The sequence below is a fragment of the Protopterus annectens genome, chromosome 11.part0, assembly GCF_019279795.1.
Source record: "Protopterus annectens isolate FY-2018-M chromosome 11.part0, PAN1.0, whole genome shotgun sequence".
NCBI lineage: Eukaryota > Metazoa > Chordata > Ceratodontiformes > Protopteridae > Protopterus > Protopterus annectens.
Genome location: NC_056745.1, coordinates 37,848,990 through 37,873,501, shown reverse-complemented (window position 1 = coordinate 37,873,501; position 24,512 = coordinate 37,848,990).

The window sequence follows — 24,512 nt, the reverse complement described above, 5'->3', positions numbered from 1 at the left end:
TTGGCTGGTTCCACAGGTATCTCACCAACAGAGTCCATGCTGTAAAATGGAAATTAGATCTCTCCCCCTTTCTGTCTCTGTTGGTGTACTTCAGTGTTCTATTCTAGGCCCTTTATTCTTTAACATATTCAATAATAGTCCTCACAAAGTTACCAAAGAAACCTCCACAGTACAACACACAGATGATGCCATGCTCATATCCTTTGCACCAAGTGTAACGGTACTTCCAAGATGGCTCTCAACTCTTTTTCCTTAGTTGAGACCTAGCTAGATGACTACCAACTACTTTTAAATACTAAAAAAAATGCTGTTTTTACTCAAATCTCTGCATAAAAACAATCCTTCAGCAATTCTTTAGCTATACCTCATCTTTTCTCTTCACTTTTCAGTATGTTACCCATCCTGATAACCATCACTCCACCTTAAAAAATAAACTAGAAGTTTGCTGCAATAAAATAGCTAAGTTTGCATCCAGCTTACTAAACCGTTCACACCACTACCTAGCACAGATGCATCTACACTGGATCAAACCACCTAATTACTTTATCAACTCATCAGCTTACGTATCTACTCTTATAACAACCTCTCTGCTATCAGCACTTTTTCTACTTATGTTTTCTGTGATTATTTCTGATTATAACTTTTCTCTTCCTCTATTTCCTGTTCATACTAGTGACATCCTGCTTTAGTAATATCAATATACGTACACTGAACCTACACGCATTATCATTGTTCTTGTATCTCCAGCTATTTTAAGTTAACAGGTCTTTGAGTTGTGTAAAATAATATAACTTTTAAACTATATGATAATTGTTTGCCTAATTTGACCTGCAGAGTAATGCTTAACATGTTTATTTTTTGGGGTCTATATTATGTGATCAAATGCTAAGGTGATCGAACATCTAAACATTGACCACATACGATCGAACTGCAAAACAGCGAACGCCACTGGGAAACGTTATTGTTGGCCACAAAAAAAATGTTTAACTTTACAGTCAAACTAAGTGGGGAGCTGTGCCCCCCCCAACTAAATATACCAAGTCCCAGAATGCTCCATAGTGGAGAAAACAGCAAAATCCAGCAAACGGCCAAGGTAAATCTTTCCCTGTGTTAAATTGTCTGTTTGCTGTTTTTTGCTTTCATGGTCGATGTTTAGGTGTTCGATCACCTTAGCATTTGATCACATAATATAGACCCTGTTTTTTGCTGTTGTTCATTGTAAAGATACATTTTGTGTGGAGCTTTTCTCCCTGGGCCTTTGCTGAAAATGAGACTTGTACCCAGTCTGACTTTCCTGGTAAATAAAACATAGTAAAATAAAATACCATACATTTTGGTCAGTATAAGTCATTACAGGTTTAGAGCTCATACTGCCTTTAATCTCTCAAATACACAGTTTTATGCATTCAAACCTGTCATCTTTCATTGGCTTTCTCACTGGTGGCATTAGAACTGTGAATTTAGTTTACTGTTCTTTTGCCAGTCCTAACAAATGTCTTATTTCTTTTTCAGTTCTAAGAAACAAATTAATCATGCTGCCTTAACTTTGTTTGGGTCAGGTGTCATTACTTTAGTTAAAAAAGAAAATAAACCCTCTGTCTTTCTTGTTCAGATTCACGTCTGCCATGCTTTAATGACAAACTACATTATTTTAATCTTTCCAGAATCTGTTTCAGTGTTTTGTACTGGTCTTATTTATGTTTGCAATGTATTATATCATTGCTTGAATTGCAAGGTGAGTCACAGTTTTAAATATTCCAACAATAAAGTATATATCACACCCAACTGTATTATATATTTTCAGGCCACTTACAATGGAAAATGTGGTTAATTTCTTTTAGCAAACCAGTTTTAACTAGTGTCTTATATTCTGACATTGATGATAAGATACCTTGTTTTAATTTTTCAAGTCTTTTAGGTCTGTGATGCTATGATGGGAATGGAGACCTATTCCTATTTCAGGGTATAATTAAAGTTCATGAAATTAGTATCGTTTAAATCTTTGCAACATCTGCAATGTGCCCAGGATTGACTCCATCTGCAATTCATATTGAGTGACGTACTGGTAGCATATTTATGTATGACTGTAGATGCTTTTTTATTAGACCCATTGCTCCTACTACTATTGGAACCATCTGGATATCTTTTTCGACATTGTTCTTGTTTCTGCCAGCAAATCATTGTATTTTATGACTTTGTGCATCTCTCTGTATGTATGACACTGTAATCACTAAGTGCAGTAATTTCAATGATCAATGCTACTTTTGTGATTTTTTTCATTGAATACTGTATCTGGTTTTCTCCCATATATTTTTTGAATTGTTAATAACAGGTGATCCCATGTGATGTACACTTCATCACTGTCTATAATGCTTTGTGCTTCATGTTTCCAGTGGTTCTCACCTATTTCTATACTGTAGTGCCTGCACAATTCCCTAATGCAGCGCTATTGTGCCCATCAGTGTACAGCCCCTCTGCCATGAGAGTATCATACCCAGCAAGCAGATGTGTGACGATATGCAATTCCTTTTTACAGAACCTGCATTTGTCTATTTTTTCTCCCACATGTGCAATGGACTTTGTAAACCAACATCTTGCCCAATATCTTGGATTGCCATTAGTAATCTTTCATCTTTTGGTTTAAATTTACCTCTCCTTAATCATTCATGCATCAAATCCTGATCAACATGAGATTTTCCCAGGAGATCTCTAAACTTGCCACTATATTTATTGCTTTTCCACATTTCTTTCTGGCTCATCTGATCCCTTCCTTATATTCTTTCTTTTGTTTTTTTTTTTGTTTTTGTTTTTTGCCACGTTCAGTTGCTGTCTGATTTTTCTCTCCTTCTGGTTTGATTTCCATTCCCACTTAACACCAGAATGCTTCTGCTAAATTAAGCAAAAAGGTCATCTTAGACTTTCTCTTCTCATGTTTTAAAACTTTCAGTATATTTGGATCTGATGAGGTCATGTATGCAGTCCCACAACTGCAGATCCATACAGGTAATGAATTTTGAGGAGACTCATACCTCCTTCATACCGAAGAATATATAATCTTGGTATACACTGATTTTTACATATCATTTTATAAATCTGAAGCATGTTTTTCTTGTTTTACTGTATGACTGATAAAATACCTTTTTGGACCAGTCATCACACCAAAACTCTAATTAGAACAGGAACAGAAAATTGGTTTATAGCTTGGACTTTATTGCCAGATGTCAAGGCTTGTTTCAATATTAGTTTTAGTCCTCTGGAGTATTCCTTACTGAATTTTATTTACATTTGTTCATATTTTGCTGTCAATCTTTCATCAATTCCCAAATATTTATACACTCCCTGCTGCTCAGGTTCCTTTATATTACATTATACAACAAACAAAGAATCCACTTGATGTAAACCAGATTTATTACACCTCTACTGAATTAGTGTATAATTTAAGTAAAAATGAGTGGAATGAATTGCAGCTACTAGCTAAGAGTGAACAACGTATTAAACCATCTGATAAAGGTGGGAAGATAGTAGTTATGAGTGCTGCACAATATTATAAAATGTGCATGTCGCATTTGGAAGACAATAGAACTTATGTCAAGAGTAATATAAATGAATATCATAAAGCTATAAATAGATTTGATGCCCTTATATATAAGGGAGTCAGGTTAAAATATTTTTCTCAGAATGATTATGAGAAGAAATTTAATACAGAGGATAGTGAGTTGGCTTTATTTTATTGTATTCCAAAAATTCATAAAAATGAGGTGGACCCACCTGGTAGGCCTATTGTATCTACCCAAAAGTATTCTTTATCAGACATTGGGACATTTTTGCATGAATACTTATTTCCTTATGTGACAAAGCTAAAGTTATATTAGAGATAGCTTTGATTTGTTAGATAAAATGTCTACAATACAATGGAGTAAAGATATGTTTTTATAAGTAGTGATGTTGTTAGTCTCTATACAAGTATTCAATGTCAGTTTGGGCTAGAAGCAGTAAAATATTTTTAGGCGACAGTCCAGTATCTTGTTATATCATTGAAATATTGGAATTTTGTTTAAATAATACATTTTTTATGTTTAATGAACAGATATATAAACAGATTAAAGGTACTGCTATGGGGGCATCCTTTGCCCCCATATATGCCAATTTGATGATGGGTTTGCATGAGTTGGAATGTTTATATCGTATAGATTTTTTTAATAATTATGTAGTTAAGTATTTTTGTTTTATTGATGATCTTATTTTTATTTGTAAAGGTGGGATATCTAATGTTGGTCAGTTTTTAGAAGCCATGCAGACTAATAGATTTGGACTGTCTTTTGATGGTGTACAGGTGGGTCGAGATATAACTTTTTTGGACATACATCTCATTTTGGAGGACGGTAATATTTTACGGACTTCTGTGTGTAGGAAATTTTCTGATGGTAATCAGTACCTGATGGGTACCAGCTGTCATCCAGCTCATACTATAGCCTCTTTACCCTATAGGGAATGTTTGAGACTGAGACGAAATATGTAATAATAATAGAGATTTTTATAAGGAAATTAATATTGCATGTAGTATGTTTAGATCAAGAGGTTATAATAGTTATATGATTCAAACAGCTATAGATAAGGTTATTAATAGTGACAAAACTTAGGGTAATTGAGACAGCTAACATTTATATGCAAAATAAAACAGTAGGTAATGGTATAAAAATTCATTAGTGATACCAGTTAGTAAATAGATTTAGATTTCCCATCAAGGTACAAAAAACTAAGACTATTCATGTTAAGGGCACTATGCCTTGTGGTCAATGCAATGTATGTCATTTTGTTGTTCGAACTTTTAATTACATAAATGGTCATTTATTTTATGTTAATAACACATATAATTGTAATACTGAAGGCATTGTCTATGCACTGAGATGCCCCTGTGGTCTTGTATATATAGGGTAAAGTAAAAGGAAATTTAAAATTAGACTTCAGGAGCATATCAGGAATATTATAAATAAAAAAGAAGATAGTCCTGTTGCTAAGCACTTTATGTTGGTTCATAACTCTAATCCTAATGTGTTGCAAGCTACAATTTTAGAACAAATTGATAAAGGTGTATTTTCTGATCATTTGTATAAGAAAAAGTTATTATATAAAGAAAGTATTTTTATTTTAAAATATGATAATTTATCTCCTTAGGGTCTTAATGCAGAATGTAACTGGAGGCTTTTAATTTAATTTGACTTTTAATGTTTATTGGTTAATTAATTAATGTTTATTGATTAATTGCCTTGTTTACTAGGATATTTAAATTGTGTTCATTTTGTAATGTTTTATACTCCTTGAAGGCGTTTTCCGAAGCGCTAGAGGTATAATAAATCTGGTTTACATCAAGTGGATTCTTCGTTTATTGTTTATTGTTCAATAATACTTTTTTGGTTGGTATTTCCTTTATATTACATCCTTGTCCCAGACAGATATTGTCTTGGTAATGCACCTTTTCCTGCTTTAAACATTGCTTTTGCACATGTATCAAGAAAAAATGACATTCTTATGTCATCTGAGAAATTTTGCAGCTATATTATGTTATGTTATATTACGTTATGCAGCTGTAAGTCACCCACAAAAAGTAGATGAGAAGTCTTTAAGTAAGGTTGTTTTCTGGGAGACAAATTGTAGCCAGCCAGTTAAGTAAACAGCTTGATAGGTTAAGAGCAAGACAAAAACAACAGCGGTGACAAAAACTTACCCTGAAATATCCCTTTGAATTTTTATTCCTGGGATAATAGCTTACCCTTTATCATTAATTAACTGACAAGTGGTTTGCTACTGTTATGTATGTGATGGGCTCTGTTTACTCCAGGCCAGTTATCAAGGAACCTCAATCCCCACCTCCAACACTGGTGAGAGATGGTCACTAGAAACAAGAATAGATTTGCACAGTATTTTAAGACACAGCTCTCTGCATCAAGCACAGTTTCCCCCAGGATCATACAGGGAATACAATCCAGACCTGGGACTGGACTCTCTGTCTCTCCAGATCCCAAACAAGACTCACTTTGCAGCACTGTATCTCAGTTCCAAATAGCTGACATACCCACAACTGGGTATTTTATTTTCACACACACACACACACACACACACACACACACACACACACACACACACACACACACACGCACACACACCTGGGAAAGGCTGTTACAGATTTACCAACTGTACTCCTTCTGCCAGACTATAAGGTAACTTCACTGCCATCAGTCAACCACTCTCCGGCTCTTACAAGGGTATCCAATTATACTGAGTAAAATCACTACTAACATACATGGTAGTGTGTAACCAAAGCAGTCAGGCTTTTTGGAGTGGCCAAGGTGTCACTAAAATAATCACATGTACTCTGAAGACATTAAAAATATTTCCTAAAAGACCAGCTACAATGAAAGGTATAAAAATATTTAATAATAAATAATAAAATAGAAAACATGAGAATACTAAATATCTAAGTACAATAAATACCAGAGTTGTAATCACATGATAAACAAAAATAACATAGTTGGACAGATTCAAACAGATGCAGAAAAGCACTACTAAACTAATTGCACTGTATTTGCTGACTGTCTAAAGAATAACTGTTCCCTAGCTAACTTAATTAATACAGCAAGACAAGATTAGATGCTGAGATGCTTACTTCCGCAAGGCAAGATGATGAGCTTCCATCTAACTGAACTGAACAACTGAACTAACTCAACTGAACTGTGATAGCTGTCATAGATTTTTATATCATGTTCCAAACTAAACAAAACAAAACAAGCTGCTTTGTGAGTTCCATCCTCTCAGTGTTGCTTATGGAATAACATCACATTTAATCACCTGACTATGACACAATACACACTCAGGCCTGCCAAGGTCTGTTGCAGTATTTTAAAATTATAGAAACATTTCAAAAACCTCTACTCTTCCTTTCCATAATTCTTTGTTTAAACATAAACATTTAATCAGTTATAATAACATTGTTGATACATGTTTAACGCAAACGTCTCTACAAGTCAGTGTGATAGTCAAATGACACAAAATTATTTACAAGTCAGTGTACAAGTTAAATGAACTAAAATTATTTACAAAACTCCAGCTAACTATGTTGGCATATGTTACACATGCACTGCCCTATTCTTGCTAGCACAGATGGCAATATCTCACATCATCATAATGTAATTGATCAATGTAGGATGTATCTTATACATCTGTAACCTTTCCTTTTATCCATGAATGTGGGATGCTGTCAAATGTTTTTATTTTTTGTAATCTAGCCGTGCCGTATTTAGATTCTTCTTTTTATAATTCTCTATTACGGCTTTATTTAGCAACAAATTATCCTTTGTTCCATATGACTTTCTTTTGTTACCCTTTTGATCTATTACCATGACCGAGTTTTTTTTTCCCCTCAATAACTATAAACTCTGTCTGCATCAGTTGCAGTATATACTTTGTACATTTTTGGAAGGCAAGTTATTAGTCTACAGTTTTTAGGATGGCTTAATGGCTTATAGGTTCACTCTTAAGGAGGAGTATCAGTTTTCCTTTTGTTAACCAGGTTGGAGTCTTTTCAGGATGTGCATGTAAGTAATTCTTATTCAGTGTTAAACCTTTGCATAAAGATGCTAATACTTTCAGACAGAAGTTAGATCTGGACCGGGGGGTCCATTTACAAGCTTTTCTTAATTTAGTTTCAGTTTCAGTGAATGTTACTTCATCCTATTTCATTTCATGTACATTTGAACTCCTTACTGTTTCTGTGAATTTTAAGCATCTTTGTTATGTTCCAGGGGGTCTTTATAAGTATTTTTTGGGGGTGTTTCTATTCGTTTTGCTTTCTTTCTTTCTTATTCTCTATACAACTTGCCCGAGTCATCAATGAATGGCTTATTTTGAACTTTTCCTTTATATTTATGTGCATGTCTTCTAAGATTTTCTGCCTGCTGAGGCCTTTAGTTTATTATATGCAATAGTGCATGGTAGAACCTGGTCTGTTCTGACACTGTGAGTTGTTTTTACCAAGTCTATCCTTCTAAGTATTTTTGTTGATCAGTTTCCGTTTCTATATTCTTCAGTGACAGTTCTTGTCTTAATTGATTATAGTTTCCCTATTTGATGCTTCTGCTCTGGCATTTTATCTCTTCCCTTCTTTTTCCTTATTGCACTGTTTTTTGTGTTAAGACTTTATCTCTTATTGATTTAGGAGCACAGTAATATATCATATTTACTTCTGTTTTATCACATGAATTAATGTGTTCATCTGGTTTAACAGACTTCTAACATTTTGGCTCTTGCTTACATTCTTTATATAATCTACTTCTTTTATCAATCTTGGTATGTCTGTCCATCTCTATTAAATCAGGCAACTCTTCTCTTAAATCATTTTATTCTAAACATTCTTTTTTTCTGTTTCCTGCAGGCATTCTACAGAAAGGTCCAGAACATCATCCTGTGACATATCATATTCGGCTGCATACGGGCTCATCTCCTGCTTCTTCATATGGGAACTCATTGGACTATCACTCCACCGCATTGCCTGTGGCAGAGTTTGTCTACAGGTAACTTTGCATAGCAGTTTTACATTTTTTTTAACCAAGTCTTGTAGTGTTTCTGGCAAGCTGGTTACTGTTGAGCAACTTTCTACATCTTTGATAACTTGTAATTCATATCAGTTGATTTTGCTGGTGAGTAACTCATGAAACACGAGACATCAACTTAACGTTTGTGAAACTATGCTATTTTACTAACCCCAGTTCATTTCAATTTCTGATGTGAAATGTTCCAGAACGTGAACACAGAAATGCTTTCTTTAGCATGGCTTTCGATGTATGTTGTTACAAAGTGCTCACTCACTATGTTGATAGTATTACCCGAACCAACAAATATATGTGTCTCGAAGTGCACTGATCTTTTTACTCTCAGCTTGCTCGAGGTATCATTTCTACATAGTGCTTATACAGACGTATCATTGTTTTTGTTTTGTAAGATATTTACAATGTGCAGTTTGTTTTAACTCTTCACTTAGGGGAATAAATATTATATTTGCTGCAATGTCTGTTATGTGTCCCTTTTTATACATTACCTGCAGCAAATGTTGATTTTTAAAATTTTCTTTTGAATTGCAGTTTATTAATATGATTTATCCTTCCATACGTTTTGCATAGTATTCTTTAATAGGAGCATTTTTGATGTCTCCAGCAATATCTGTATAATGATTTTGTTTAATTGTTCCCCTTTTATTAGATAATATATGCTTACTTTTCTGCATCTTATTTATGCATATAATCTTATTTTATAAACTGAAATTCATGCCTAACGAACTATGATTATTTTCTTATCACTTTTCATATGTTTTACTTAGATCTCTGATACTTCAAAAGAACTTCTAAATCAAGTACTCTATAATATCAGGGCTTATTCTGATAAATACTGTCTTTTAACTTTCTATAACATGCAATTTTGAATTACCTACTTCTTAAATGTCTTAGCTAACATCATTTATAGGTGTCATAGACTGAGGAAAGGCACCAGTGTCTGCCTATGTCTTACTCCATAGGAGACAAAAAACAAACAAAAAAATGTGTTTACAGGACTAATAATGGATTTAACTATTACTAGTTTGTTGATTTAAATTTGAAAGATGTTTATTCATTGCCATGTATTTCTTTATTTATATATTGTTAGCTTTAAACTGAAGTATTAATCTTTTGCTCTCAGTCAGTGTTTTTTATTTGTTTATTATCCATAGTTATGGGTATTTTTAAGATAATTTTTCAAAAGGCAGGAAAAGATTTTTTGGGACATTGGTGGATTTTAAACATGCTAAATATGTGACCCCAAATCACTTATAAGTGATTTTTTTGTGAAAGTATTTAGTTTGATGAAGTCTATAACATTAATCATTAGATTAATAATTTAATCGAAACATTAATAGAATTTCCTAACAAATTAATACTTCAACAGCTCTTAATAGCTCACAAAGTCCTTTATCAACCAAGTAAAATACCAATACTCTCTAACCTTGTAACACCTTACAATAACATGAAACAGCTACGCTCCTCTAACAAACTACTGGTTCATACCCCCAAACTTAATAACTCAGCTGGGGATTGCCTCTCTTTTCCAACTCTGTTGGAAAAAGGTGGAACAAACTACCCTCTGATATCACATCCTTGATTACACTCTCACTTTTTAAGAGACAACTGATTATACATCTCAAGAGTCAATGGCTTTGCCCCTGTACCAACCCAGATTAACCGGCCCCTTACTTTGTCTCTTTTCTCACCCTTTACCCTTACAACTTTCCTTTACATTATATCTATGTAAAGTCATTTATCTCCATGATGACCACAAAAAAAAAAAAAAAAAAAAGATTTTTATTATTTCTTTGTTTTAGACTTTTAGATGTTTGTATTTCTCTCTGTTTGCTCCTATCATAGTTGTACATAATAACTAACCTTGTTTATTAATTCTAATCATGTATTGCTTATTGCTATATAACCATGTAATATTCCATTGGAGCTTTTCTCCCCAGGCCTCTACTGAAAATGGACATGTATCCAGTTAGACTAGCCCGGTCAACAAATGTAAAATAAAAATAAAATAAATAAAATAATGAAAATGAAAGCAGTCCACATGTTTGTCAACTGCCCTCCCTTTTATCTAAATAAACTAAATCTACGTTACCATGCTTAAGCATTTTTGATGATGGTAATTTCATGCAGTGAGCTTAAAGCATGGTTACCAGACATTTTGTTTTTATACAGCTCTAATTGACAATGTCTTCACTGTCCTGTATTGATGAAGAGTATGGCTGGAAAATGCATTCTTCAAATGAATGACAGCAAGAAAACTATGCAGGTGGCCAATTAACTTGGCAAGATAGTACCATTACCAGGAAGATAGTACCATTACCAGGTGACCACATAGGATGATTGTTTTACTGGTAGTGAGGATAATTTACATTTTACTGCACTGTAACAAATGAGAGGAATGGCCAATTAGCAACAAATCCACACTGCGTATCTTGTCACTTTAGGATTAATCAGAACAACCCTTGCATAACTAAAGAACTTCCTTTTCAAATGTCATTTCTTTGTATGTTTTATTAAAGCTTTTACTAAATGTTCCATAACAAAATGCATAATATTAACACAAAAACAAATACTGCAGTACCTCTTAGAAAGGAAAAGGTAGATATAGCAGTAAACAGCACCGAGTACTTTATGTCATTCACGAATAAATGTCCACTAGAGTCAGCTATGTTTCTCTCTAATTACAAAAAAAGTTTTCTGCACTTTGAACCTCTCTCTAGCTTTTACAGCAGTTAAAATATTATGCTAACATTCTAAAGATAGTCGTTTGACATGCCTTGGAGCGATAAGCACATGATAGTAGTATAATATTTCACAACTGAACCTATCCTGTGTTAATGATAGGGCAATCAAACTGTCATCCACACCCAAGTTCTACAGAATTAGCTGAGAACAAGCTAAATGAGCATAAATGAGAGAGTTTTGTTCAGTCTTATTGTTAGTGAACCACAAAAAAACGATAGTACTTTACAGTATCATAATACATGAACAATACTCAGCAGTGTATACTACAGGTTTCATAAAACCCATCTAAGTTAGAGAAATTAATTTCTTTTCAAAGCAGTAAAAGACGCATGGCAATTCAATAATAACTGTGTATATTACAAGTTTACAAATGCAATAATTTCAAACATTTTATTAAATAGTTACAATTAACATGTAGGTGAGAAGTAACAGTATAGAAATCCCATATAGATGAATGAAGAAAATTAGTAGTTGTCAAACCTACAACAGCTTTATAAACTTTGGATATGGAGGAATAGTTTACTAAAATGGTTTAAACTCAACTCCAAGCATTTATTTTATTATCTAAAGTAAATTAGTGTTGGTGAATTTGGGAGTAATTAGTAAAAGAAAAGAGAGGCATGACCCACAGAGAAGTTATTTTTTAATCATGTTTAGTAAATCAAATAAATAATATTAACAACCTCACAATTACCAATTTAAATTTAAAAGGAGGAAAACACATTTAGTTATGTGATTGTTCATCTCTATATTGGGATTGCAAAGAACATCTTGAAAGTCTAAAGATAACACTCAGCACTTTTAAATTAACTTGGTTATGACAAGGGGGAATTAGGATTCCTAAAGTTGGTGATACATTTTTTGTGCTCCCTTCCCCTAGGGCCTTGCCTGATTGCTCCCCTACCATCACTCCATTGGCCCATTTGTTACAGCCCAAGAACCACCTCAAGCCCTCCATTTCCTTGCAAGAGTCAGGTGATAGGGAGTAGGCTAGCTTGCTTGTCCTGTGGGCAGCCCATCCAGCCACATGGGAGTGAACTCCTCCCCATCCTCCTCAGATCTTATGAGCCCAAAGTTACTACCTTCCAAGTGGAAACATGCTTTCATATGCTAGTTTTGCCTCTATTAATTGATGCAACTAGACTATGGCAGCATGAGCTCAGCAGACCCAAATATCCAGTAGGTGAACATCTCCTTCCCTCGGCATGGATGAGGTGGGAGGAGCTACTCAATTCCATCATCCCTAGCAAATTCATACAGGCATGAGAGCCAGTAGTCAAACTCACATCAGCTGTAGTACAGCATAGCCATGATTCTAGTGATTGATGCCACAGAAATGGCCTGAGATAAATTATTTTTGTCAAGGTGTGTTTAGTAAAGAGTAGTAGTGGTAATCTCTGTAGGTTTATATATATATATATATATATATATATATATATATATATATATATATATATATATATATATATAAATATGGTTCCACTTGAAAACATCGAAAACCCATAACATCTAAATTCATAACATCTAAACCACATCTAAAATCAAAAACATCTAAAACTCATAACATTGAATCTCAAAACACTGAAAGCTACAAAGCAACAATAAATAACATCCCACAGAGGTTTTACTATGTTTATGCAGGGGGGCAAGCCCCCCTGCACCCCCCACACCCCCCATAAATTAAATATATCAACTCCAAGATCGCACTATAGTGGGGGAAAAAGTTAATTTCCTAACCCCACTGTAGTGCGACCTCTGAGTTGGTATATTTAATTTATGGGTACTTTGGGGGTGCAGGGGCCCCCCCCCTGCATAAACATAGTAAACAGTGTGTGGGATGTTATTTATAGTTGCTTTGTAGTTTTCAATGTTTTGACATTCGATGTTATGAGTTTTAGATGTTTTGGATTTTTGATAATTTGGTCTCACTGTTTTGAATTTAGATGTTGTGAGGTTTCGATCATATGAAGTGGAACCACACACACACACAAACACACACACACACACATATATATATATATATATATATATATATATATATATATATATATCTGCGGTGGTGCAGTGGTAGCGTTGTTGCTTCACAGCAAGAGGTTCTCCTGTTCAATTCTCGCCTGGAGTGCAGGAGTGCCTTCTTTGTGGAGTCTGCATGTCCTCCCCACGGTTGGGTGGCGTTCGAAAGACATGCGTAAATGGGCGTGCCTTCGTTGAAGGTTGGACATCAAGCTGGCACCTCAGCATTCATGAAAATCTACTGCTAATCATTAGTGGACCGGAGTTCCGCTGTGGCGACCCCTAACTGGGAAAAGCGAAAAGACCAACAACATATATATATATATATATATATATATATATATATATATATATATATATATATATATATTTGTTACTTGTGTAGCTTGAGGCCAGTGTCCTTTTGTAAGCTTACTTCTGCTCATATTTTATTTCTTTTTATTTTATTTCTGGTGACTATACCTTTAGACACTTTATATCCTTGTCTCTCAAGCTAGTATTTCACTATCTTTTCTGATTGTTTCTATGACTTCATCTTGACCAGGGTGCTAGCCCTGCTCCGTCCACCCTCGCTACGCTCGGGCCCACTTCGCTCCCCTACCCTACCCCCATTCCCACACACCCCCATTACACTTACCTTTATACCTGACTATCCCTCCCCTTCCTGTCCCACTGGCCACTACAATTCCACTTCCTGCCTATTGCCACAACCACCTTACTATTCTGTCAATCTTGTCAACACCACTTCATCTATACCACTATCTCTCTACCTACTCTATCTGACCATATTTTATTCCAACGTGTATTATTTTCTAATATCTTCTACACTACTCCTTATTCTCTCTATCTCCACCTCTACCACTCCAATCTCTCTGACCCACTCCTATGTTCACAAATTTCTCACTCATACAACATATATCCAACTACTTCATCTTTTACTATCTCCCCTAATCTCTTTACTACTTCTATCTCAGGTCTATATAAACTATCCATAATACAGGTTTTTAAACCTTCCCACAAAACTAAGTCAAAACTATATAAACTCCATCTAGCATCTACTACACACTCTCTCCTCACTAAAAACCTACTTTGTTCTGGAGATATTCATCCCAACCCTGGCACCTCTTCTCTCCCCAAAACTACCTCTACACTGCCCCCATCTTACTCCTTTAACAGTCACCAACCTCAGTCACTACAATCATCTCCATCCAAATACTTAACTATTTACTCATTGAATATTCAGAGTCTAGCAAATAAAGTCACTGAGCTGCACTCATGGATAGCTCTCAATACCCCTCACATCCTCTCCCTATCTGAAACCTGGCTCAAGCCACACATCTCATACTTTGTTCTGGAGATATCCATCCCAAACTTGGCCCCTCTTCTCTCCCCAAAACTACCTATACACTGCCCCCATCTTACTCCTTTAACAGTCACCAACCTCAGTCACTGCAATCATCTCCATCCAAATACTTAACTATTTACTCATTGAATATTCAGAGTCTAGCAAATAAAGTCACGGAGCTGCACTCATGGATAGCTTTCAATACCCCTCACATCCTCACCCTATCTGAAACCTGGCTCAAGCCACACATCGCAAATAGTGAAATACTTCCACCTGGTTATAATATCTTCCAATCTGATAGACTTGAAAAAAAAAGGTGGTGGCGTGGCCATTCTCTACTCAAACAGTCTTAACCTCTCACCATACCCTTCCCCAATTCCTGACTTCCTCCCAGCTGAAATCATCATCCTTAACTGCCATCTGAATCCCCACAAAAAACTTGCAATTGCCTCTATCTACCTTCCTCCTGGTAACAATCTTCCCATTCTTGAAAACACCCTATCCTGGTTCTCCCACAACATACCATATGAGACACTTATTCTTGGTGATGTCAACATTGATTGGTCCAAACTCACAACTGACTCCCCCAACTCAGTATCCACCTACACGGCTTCCACCAACTTATAACAATTCCCACTCGCTTCCATAAAAATTCCTCTTCTAGCTCAATCATACACTGGATCCTTTCCATTTCCCCCCACCAATATCACAACCCCACCACCTTACCAGACTTCTTCAGTGATCATCTCCCTACCAACATCTTAAGGCACTACTCTCATATTCCTAAACCCCACCTTATTAAAGACTGTCAAAAACTATCGACTTTCAATACATCCCAATTTAACTCCATTCTCCACAACATAGATTGGTCCATTCTAAAACACCTCCCCCTAAACAATGCTGTAAGCACTTTCAATAACATCTTCATGACTACTCTAAACTCCTTAGCTCCCTCTAGGAAGATCAGAGTAAAATCAAACCATGCTCCCTGGCTCTCCAAAGAGACTAGTTCCCTTATGAAACAAAGAGATCATGCTTGGAAAACCTGGACTAAAACTAAACAACCACATTTTCTTCAAATATACAGGCAACTGAGGAACCTTGCAAAAAAAACATACAACTAATGACAAAAAGTTATACTATAGCTCTGCTCAGCTTAACAACAAATCCAATCCTCAAAAATTTTGGTCAACTCTCAACAACATCCTCTATCCTGGAAAGCCCTCTAATCCCTCCCCATACCCTAACTCTTCCTCTCAGGAAACAGCTACCCTCCTGAATAAACACTTTATCTCTTCCATCCAAAATATGGTAACCTCTAAGCCAAACTCCACTTCGACACCCACCTCTCCAAGTCCCACTAACACAACTTTGTTTTCTTTTGTGCCAGTTCCCATTACTTACATCAAATCTCTACTACTCAAGCTAAAACCTTGCTCTCCTTCCACTGACAATCTATCTCCTACATTCCACAAACTTGCTGCTGACTCAATTGCCTATCCTGTATCTATACTAATTAATCGATCTATTCTGGAATCAACTGTCCCCACCCTTTGGAAATCTTTCTTCACTATCCCTCTTCATAAAGGTGGAAGCTCCACTGACCTCTCAAACTACTGACCCATTGCCATTCTGTCCCCCCTCTCCAAGATATTAGAAAAATGCATTCACTCACAGCTTCTCAATCACCTCCTCACACACCACTTACTTACCCCTACCCAACATGGATTTCGTCCTCACCACAGCACCACCACTGCCCTCCTCTCCTTCACTCATATCATTGCAGAGGCCCTAGACAACAATAAACTCATTTCCTGTCTCTTCCTAGATCTCTCCAAAACCTTCGATACTGTCTCTCATCCTCTACTATACCATACACATGGTGATGCAGAGGTGCTTGCCCCCCTGAGAAATGTAGTAAAAAGTGTGTTTGTTAGTTAGGTGTTGTTGTAGGTGGAGGGGATCTTATTTACTTGTTCAGTTTTCAATGTTATGAAGCACACTTTCAATGCTCTGAGTTTTCAATGTTTTGAGGTTTCAATGTTATGTCCTCAATGTTATGAAATTAAATGTCATGAAATGTAAAAGGTATGAAGTCAACCCATACATAGATAGATAGATAGACAGACAGATAGATAGTGCACCACACCATAGTCACTTACTGATAGATAGATAGATAGATAGATAGATAGATAGATAGATGAGAGATAGATAGATAGATAGATAGATAGATAGATAGATAGATACATAGATACATAGATACATCGATAGATTTACCTGAAGCTGCCCTACCCTGCACTCTTCTTATAATCTTTCTCTCTATCTTTCTTCTTTCAGTAACCATAATATGAACACCGTCTCTCATACTAAGACATCACTTATTGTCTCTAATCATGTAACCTCTAATGTCTCTTTACATATCCTATTAGAATTGTCTCAGGTGTCATAGCAAATAATGCAACTATTGTGTTTTTCCTCACATATTTTCTCCAACTGATGGTATTGCTTTTCATTGCACTCTGCTATGAAACATATGCTCTGTTTTTTCTTATTGCAATATTTTTCACTCATATGTTTTGTAGTGTAACGATGCTTTGTGATTTAAAATATCTGTACCTGGTTTTTGAAAGATTGTGATTATGGAGCTTTTCTTCCCAGGCCTCCACTGGGCACTTTCTGGCCCAGTCAGACTGTCTCAGTAAACAAATGTCAAATATAAATATATATATATATATATATATATATAGATATATATATGTATATATATATATATATATATATATATATATATATATATATTTATATATATATATATAAATATATATGCTGGTTCATGGAATAAAATTGATTAATGTTTTTATATTATTATCATTTATTTTTCTAATGTGCTTGAAAATCACTTTTAGAATATGACTTATGTAAATCTCTCTTTTACTTGTACATTTGAATTTGTATCATTCTTTATGTGTTGGATAATGTTTCTTTTTGTTTTGGAGCTTTTCTGCCCGGGCCTCCACTGAAAAATGGCTAGTCTTAGCTCAGTCGGACAATTCCTGGTCAACAAGTGTAAAATAAATAAATATATATATATATATATATATATATATATATATATATACATAGAGAGAGAGAGAGAGGGATATATATATAGATATATAGATATACAGACATAGCTATGTAAAGCACAGATGAACTTCTAAAGGAGATTTATCTATTACTAGGAGAATATGTTACGATATAAATTGATTTTTTTTCAATTCAAGAAGGAAAGTAATAGATATAAAAATAGAAATTTTAAAGCCATCATTTTTGGAGGTTTACATTTTCAATAAGAAACTTGTTGAGATTTTAAATACCTTAAGAATTGAATAACTCATCATGAATATATAAAAAAACTATTAAATTAATATGGGGAAATATTTATCTTCAAAATAGAAATCATGGAACAAAATGAAAATTGTACACTTTTTACCTCCTAATGTCATTTTTATTCATTGTTGATAGCGTCTGAAGCACTGAAAATGCTGCCTTTATGATAGTTTGCTAGATTTTAAAAAACAAAATTGCCTGAAAAATGTTTGAGCCCTGATACTTTTCAATTAAAATCAAGTTCAGTACACTGAGATATGGCTAAGTCTCCATTGAAATCAAACAGAAGGTATGTGTCAATGTTTAATTTGTATTTAGAAATTTGAGAAAACTGGCAGCAACTAAGACCTGAAAAATGACCTTCTCAGGACAAGAAAAACAATAATAGGATCATTAGTGGTAGAAGTTATTGCAATACAAAAGTCGAAGATGTTTGGATATAGAAGAGATTCACTATTTATAATGATGTTAAGTATAGATTCCATTTACAAACTGAATAAGAATGCAGATAACTTGGCTTCATTTTTAAAAATCTGGCTTGGCAGGATCTTTATCCATAAAACACGGAATAGCTTACACGTAAAAATGTTATACTTTGAATAAAAACGTTTTGGGAAACCACATTTAACCACCACTTTAAATAAAAAAAAATCAATGACTGACTTTATAGAAGAATTTGGAAGAGTCTGTAAAGAATGCAAAAACATTTTTTAGTTTATATTTGATTCATTTTATCAACTATAGGAAAAATTGTTGAACAGTAAAACAAAAAGTGCAGCCATTTAAAAAAAAAAAATAATAAATAAATATAAAAGAATTCAACAACACAAACAAAAAGACAGAAGTAAACCTATTTACACTGTCTACAACTCCATTGACTTATTCATTACAACTGTGAAAGTTGATTGGACTGTATTTTATCCATCTGCCAAGCTGCAAGTCCAGAAAATTAATCCACCATTCATATATATCAGCAGAAGTATCTTCCGATGTGTAAACATAAATAACTTTGTTTAGATGCTGCTTAAAAAAGATATGGTTTTCCAGAACATGACACACAGTATCTTAATCTAACTGTAGGGCTCTTTCAAATTTAGCAATTAAATCATTCCAACAGGCTCTCACTCCAGGACGCCTGCAAAATAAATGTACTAAATCTGCACCATCCTTGTTGCATCTCCAGCATTTGCCATTAATGAGTACATTCTCAGATCATAATCATCTGGAACCGAGGTATCATAGATAAAGGAGTCTTGGTTGTTGCTCATACAGCTTGGACCATCTAGTTAGGATATTTGAGGCATTCCAAATATTGCTGCGCTATAATTTAGAAAAATGTATCCCTTCATGATCCTGCCATCTATGTTCAATCAAATGCTTCAGCACTACTGCCTTCCCTTTTCTATCCCATGTCTCTATAAATCATTGCTACTTGACCTGATTTTATTCTCTTCCATTTTCAACAAAGTAAAGTCCTTGTTTAGCTCAACACAGCTTAGTTTCTTCATATACAGACCACTCCTGAGGTCTCATGTGGAATTCTATCCTTAAAACCTTGAAGAGTTTAAAAAATGGATAGGAAGAAAATTGTATAATATGGGATGAAGAATAAATGTCCTTCTTTGACATCTCCTTGCTTTTTCTTTCCCCACCACCTTTAACAGTATCAGCTGATGACTTATAATATCTATTGGGCCACTGCCACATTCAAAACTCATTAACCTCACAGCACCCACTCATGTAGTATCCCCATAACTGAACCTTCCATAATGTCAGCACCTATGTCTTCATTGGAAAAATTCTACTTCCCCTCCTTATAAGCTGGTTTACATGAAAAACAACTAGATAACTTGCCAGGTGTGGCAGACCAATGTCTCAAAAAGCTTAGGAATGTGGGCTGTAGTCACTGAAATTCTCTAGGTCCCTGACCCAAAACTGCCATATTAATACATTCCTGCAAATTGGTTAAAGTATGTTGATGAAATTGTAGGGGGAAATTTCTAAGTACATAGAACATTTGGGGCATTATCATTACATTCACAGCCTTTTTTATATCCATTATAGTGTGAAACCTGGAGAATTTTGGCAGGAAAATATTCAGTCTAGAATACAATGTAAATATATTTACGTCTTGAGTATCCTAGTTTGTCATTCTCAATTTCAGCTGTAAATATGAGACCTGACTTATCCACTGCAAACCTGAATTCTGAACTAACCTTTCTACCCTCTCATCTGCCAAAACCTTCATCTTAGCTACTTTTACATTCTAGGCCAGAGACATTGCCACACTGATGGAATATCATAAGTGCAGGTTCTAGAATCTTAGAAACACTACTACTAAATAATAAATGAAAGCTTTGGTAAAATAATTATTGCTTACTGAATAGCTTTCTAAAATGTCTTTCATTAAACATGCCTTTTTCTCCATAACCAACAAGAATAAACCCAGGGACAGTGGCTATCCCTACCTAATGTCATTAGTAATTATACCCTGCTGAGATACACCCCCCACCGCCATTAATAAAGGCTCTGAATGAAGCTGACATATATCCATTTGATCCAAGTTAGAAATTGATCTCAACATCCTCTGTAATTTATAATTTGAAAGAGAAATTGTCACTCTACCTGAATCACGGGTGTTCCTGATATCAAAAAGTATCAGTCCCTTATCCCCGTTCATTTCCTTGAACCAAAACAGAAAAGGCTGCTAGTTTCCACCAACAATCAGTTACTTTCCTTACTTTAATGAAGCTGCCATGACTAGGCTTTCCCAACTTCAGAAGAAAGGTTTCCAGCCTTCTGGCCAGCACCTTATCTAAAATCTTTCTAGACATGTTGATTATAGAAATAATAGGAGAAAAGGATCCAGCCATGACAGTGGTCATTTCCAAAATTAGGGACAGAGTTCTGAGATTTATACCCAATTTCTTTAATTAATTTGGACAGGAAAACACTTTTTTTCTCATCTGATAAATCTGAACTGAGCTCATGTTTTCAGGGTAAAACCAGAATGAAGAAATAGTTAAAACAATTGTATCTTTCTCTCTGCAAACTAGAATTGCAGCAAACAGTTTGCTTCCAAATTAATGAGGTTTACTGTCTACAGTTCTTGGATTAAGAAGATTAACATTTGCTTTAAACAAACATAACTGTTTGGACTGATTTAAATATCATTCAGTTAACATGCATTCTTGGGGATGAGTCCTGAATTATTCCAGCACCATAGTAAAGGGTCTTATTTCCATGTACTGGTATATATTAAAACTGAGTTGCCTCTTTTAAATGAAAATTGAAACTGAATTGAAAGCCTGTTATAGTAAGAGCTCAGAAACCTGTGTAAAATCAGACATTATTCTTAAATGCTTTTGTCTTTTACAAATCAAAGACTTCAAGACTTCGAAGCAAAAATGTAACAAATATATATAAGATTTAAGGCAGATGGCCAATTCAAACCGACCAGTTAGTGATGATGTTGTTTTTTAACCGATGTATGCTTCTTGACGAGACTGACTTATTTAATCCAGACATTGGCACTCCATTTCCTTTTTGTCCAATGTTGATTTAAAATCTCCACCTCTAAACTCCAACACCACTGAATCTAAAATGGAGAATATGAATGACCTAAAATTATTTCAAGTTAAACACACTGCCTATACAGTGGCACTATCGTAGTTTCATAGTTTCATAGTTTATCCATCTCCCTGTTTTACTTGCAAACTGTGAACATAAATTCATTGGTTTAGCATTCTTTTAGTATTGTTTATTTTAATTATTTTTATTTTTATTTTATTTTACATTTGTTTACTGGGAAAGTTCGAATGGACACGGGTCCATTTTCAGTGGAGGCCTGGGGAGAAAAGCTCTAAATACAACATAATACAACAGACACACATTTTATAATATAATACATGTGCATTAACATACATGACGAATTTACAGTAGAACATACTTAGCAGTAATGAACTTTTTTTTTTTTTAGAACTATAGGATAGTACAGCAGGGTGGTGAGCCACCATTTTGCTCTTAGTGGGATCCCAGCAACAGTGAACTGATAAGGCTTAACCTTGGAAGGTGGCATGGGCAGAGCCAGATTTTTGTGTAGTGGGTTTTAAGATGTTTTTCTAAAATTGGGAAGTAGAGGTTATGTGATTTGGGAGTGTATTCCAGGATCTGGCAATACAGCAGGAAAAAAAAGATTTGCCAGCCTCATTTTTGTATTTAATGACATTTATGTGGTTCTGATAAGTGGATCTGAAGGTTCTGGAGGTGGTGTTGGGGTGAATAAGCTGCTATAGGGCAGTTTTTTTCAGGAAGATAGTACAGCTTGTGGGCAATAGTGAGTTGATTGAGAAGGAGGAGTTGAGGAAACTCAAGCCAGTTCAGCTGCTTGAGGGCTAAGCTGTGATGAGACCTATGGTTGACTTCGGTAGCAAACTAGGCAATCTTGTTGTAGCAAGATTTCATCTTGGTTAGTTTGGTGTGACAAAGGTTGGTTAAGATAGGGGAGGCATACAGGAGGGTAGATAGAAGATGGGTTCTTGCAATAGTGGCTTTGGTGTTTTTAGACATAAACCTTTGGTTCCTATAAAGGAGGCCGATCTTTTTGTTGACGTTCTTGACTGTTCGGGCAATATGTGTGTCGTATTTTAGATTACTGTCAATTTCTACACCTAATAGTTTTGTGTGAGTTGTTGGGGTGATTATTGTATTACCTTTGAATTTTATGTCAAAATTACTGTTTACTGGAGGAGATCTTCCAGGACTGAAGAAAATATGTTTGGTTTTCTTTGGGTTGAGTATAAGTTTGATGTTGGTGAACCATTCTTCTGCTAGGGTAAAGTTATTCTGGGTGATGGTTTTAAGTTTCTTCAGGGTGGGTGTGGCACATGTAATGGTGGTGTCATCTGCGTATTGCACTATAGAGGCAGATGGTAAGGATGCGGCTATCTGGTTAGTGAACAGAGAAAATAGCAAGTGACCAAGGATGGACCCTTGAGGGACACCTATGTCTACTGGAAGTATTGGGGACAACTGGTCTTTCCATAGACCTGCCTGTTGTCAGTTAGATAAATAGTTAGAGAGCCAAGATATGGTAGAGGAACTGATGTTCAGGGTAGCCAGGGTTTCTAGGAGCATACTATGGTTAACCATATCAAAGGCTTTGGATAAGTCTAGGAATATGGAGGATTCAAATAGACCTTTGTTTCTGTGTAGATTCACAATGCTGGAGAATGAGAGAAGTGCTGTGGTAGTGCTGTGGGAAGGCCTAAAGCCCTGCAGGGATGTAGCTAGTAGGTTTTTTTTTTGGAGGTAATGCATAAGCTGGACATGAACAACTCTCTCTAGTGTAAAAGATATCAGATGTTACACATAGCCAAATATAATATCTACATTATGTAAACAGTTGTAACATTTTGCCACCCCTATACTTCTATAACACCCAGATACTGTGATATATGGTATCGGCACTAATAAATCTATGTTGGTCGCAAAAGCTGAATTTATATGCCCAATTGACATATTACTGCTGATACTACCATCTGTGTGATCCCTTTGTAAATCGGATTTTAAATTGTCCATAAATTTGTTTATGAGCTGAGTGTTTTCACCAAATGATCTGCAGAAGTTTGTGTGGCTCTTAAATATCTTTCAGGTCTCACAGACAATACTTTTTTATATAAAAAAGTGTCCACTGTTTAGCAAAACTTAAAATCAAATTTCCACTGCTGACCACCTTCTAACTGTTCCTACTTAATTCTTCATAGTTTAATAGGTATCTACTAGGCTAATTGTGATGCCCCTGCACTGGCTCAGTAATCAAGGAGCCTCAACCTCACCACTAGCACTAGTGAGGGATGTGCACATTGGGAGGATGACAAGTACACACACAGTCAAGTGCAATTTTCCTAAAGAGCACACAGAGATCCCAGTCTGGCTGGGGCTGGTTTCTCCCTCTTTCTCCACATCCCCAAAAAGACTCTTCACTGGCACAGCTATAGGGTTAAGATCTCAGCTGAGTGGTCAAGCAAAAACCTCCAGTACCCTCTCTGTCCAACCAGTGCTTCGTGTCCCTGCCCAAGTAGCTGAAACACACACACACACACACACACACACACACACACACACACACACACACACACACACACACACACACACACACACACTTTGAGATTTGATTTATATACAAACACACAGACACTCCTGGGGAAGGCTGGCACAGGTTCACTAGCTATGCCCCCTTCTTCTCAGACTATAAGGTAGTGCTAGCTGCCACCAAACACTCTTATCAGCTACTATAAGGTCCTTCCCAAAGGGTGACCAATTCTATTGTGTAATGTTACTATTATCCAAATGGTAAGTGTGACCAAGAGTTTTAAGGCTATTTAGGAGTGGCCTATACAGTGTCACCAAATACATATGCAAGTACTCTAAGAGCT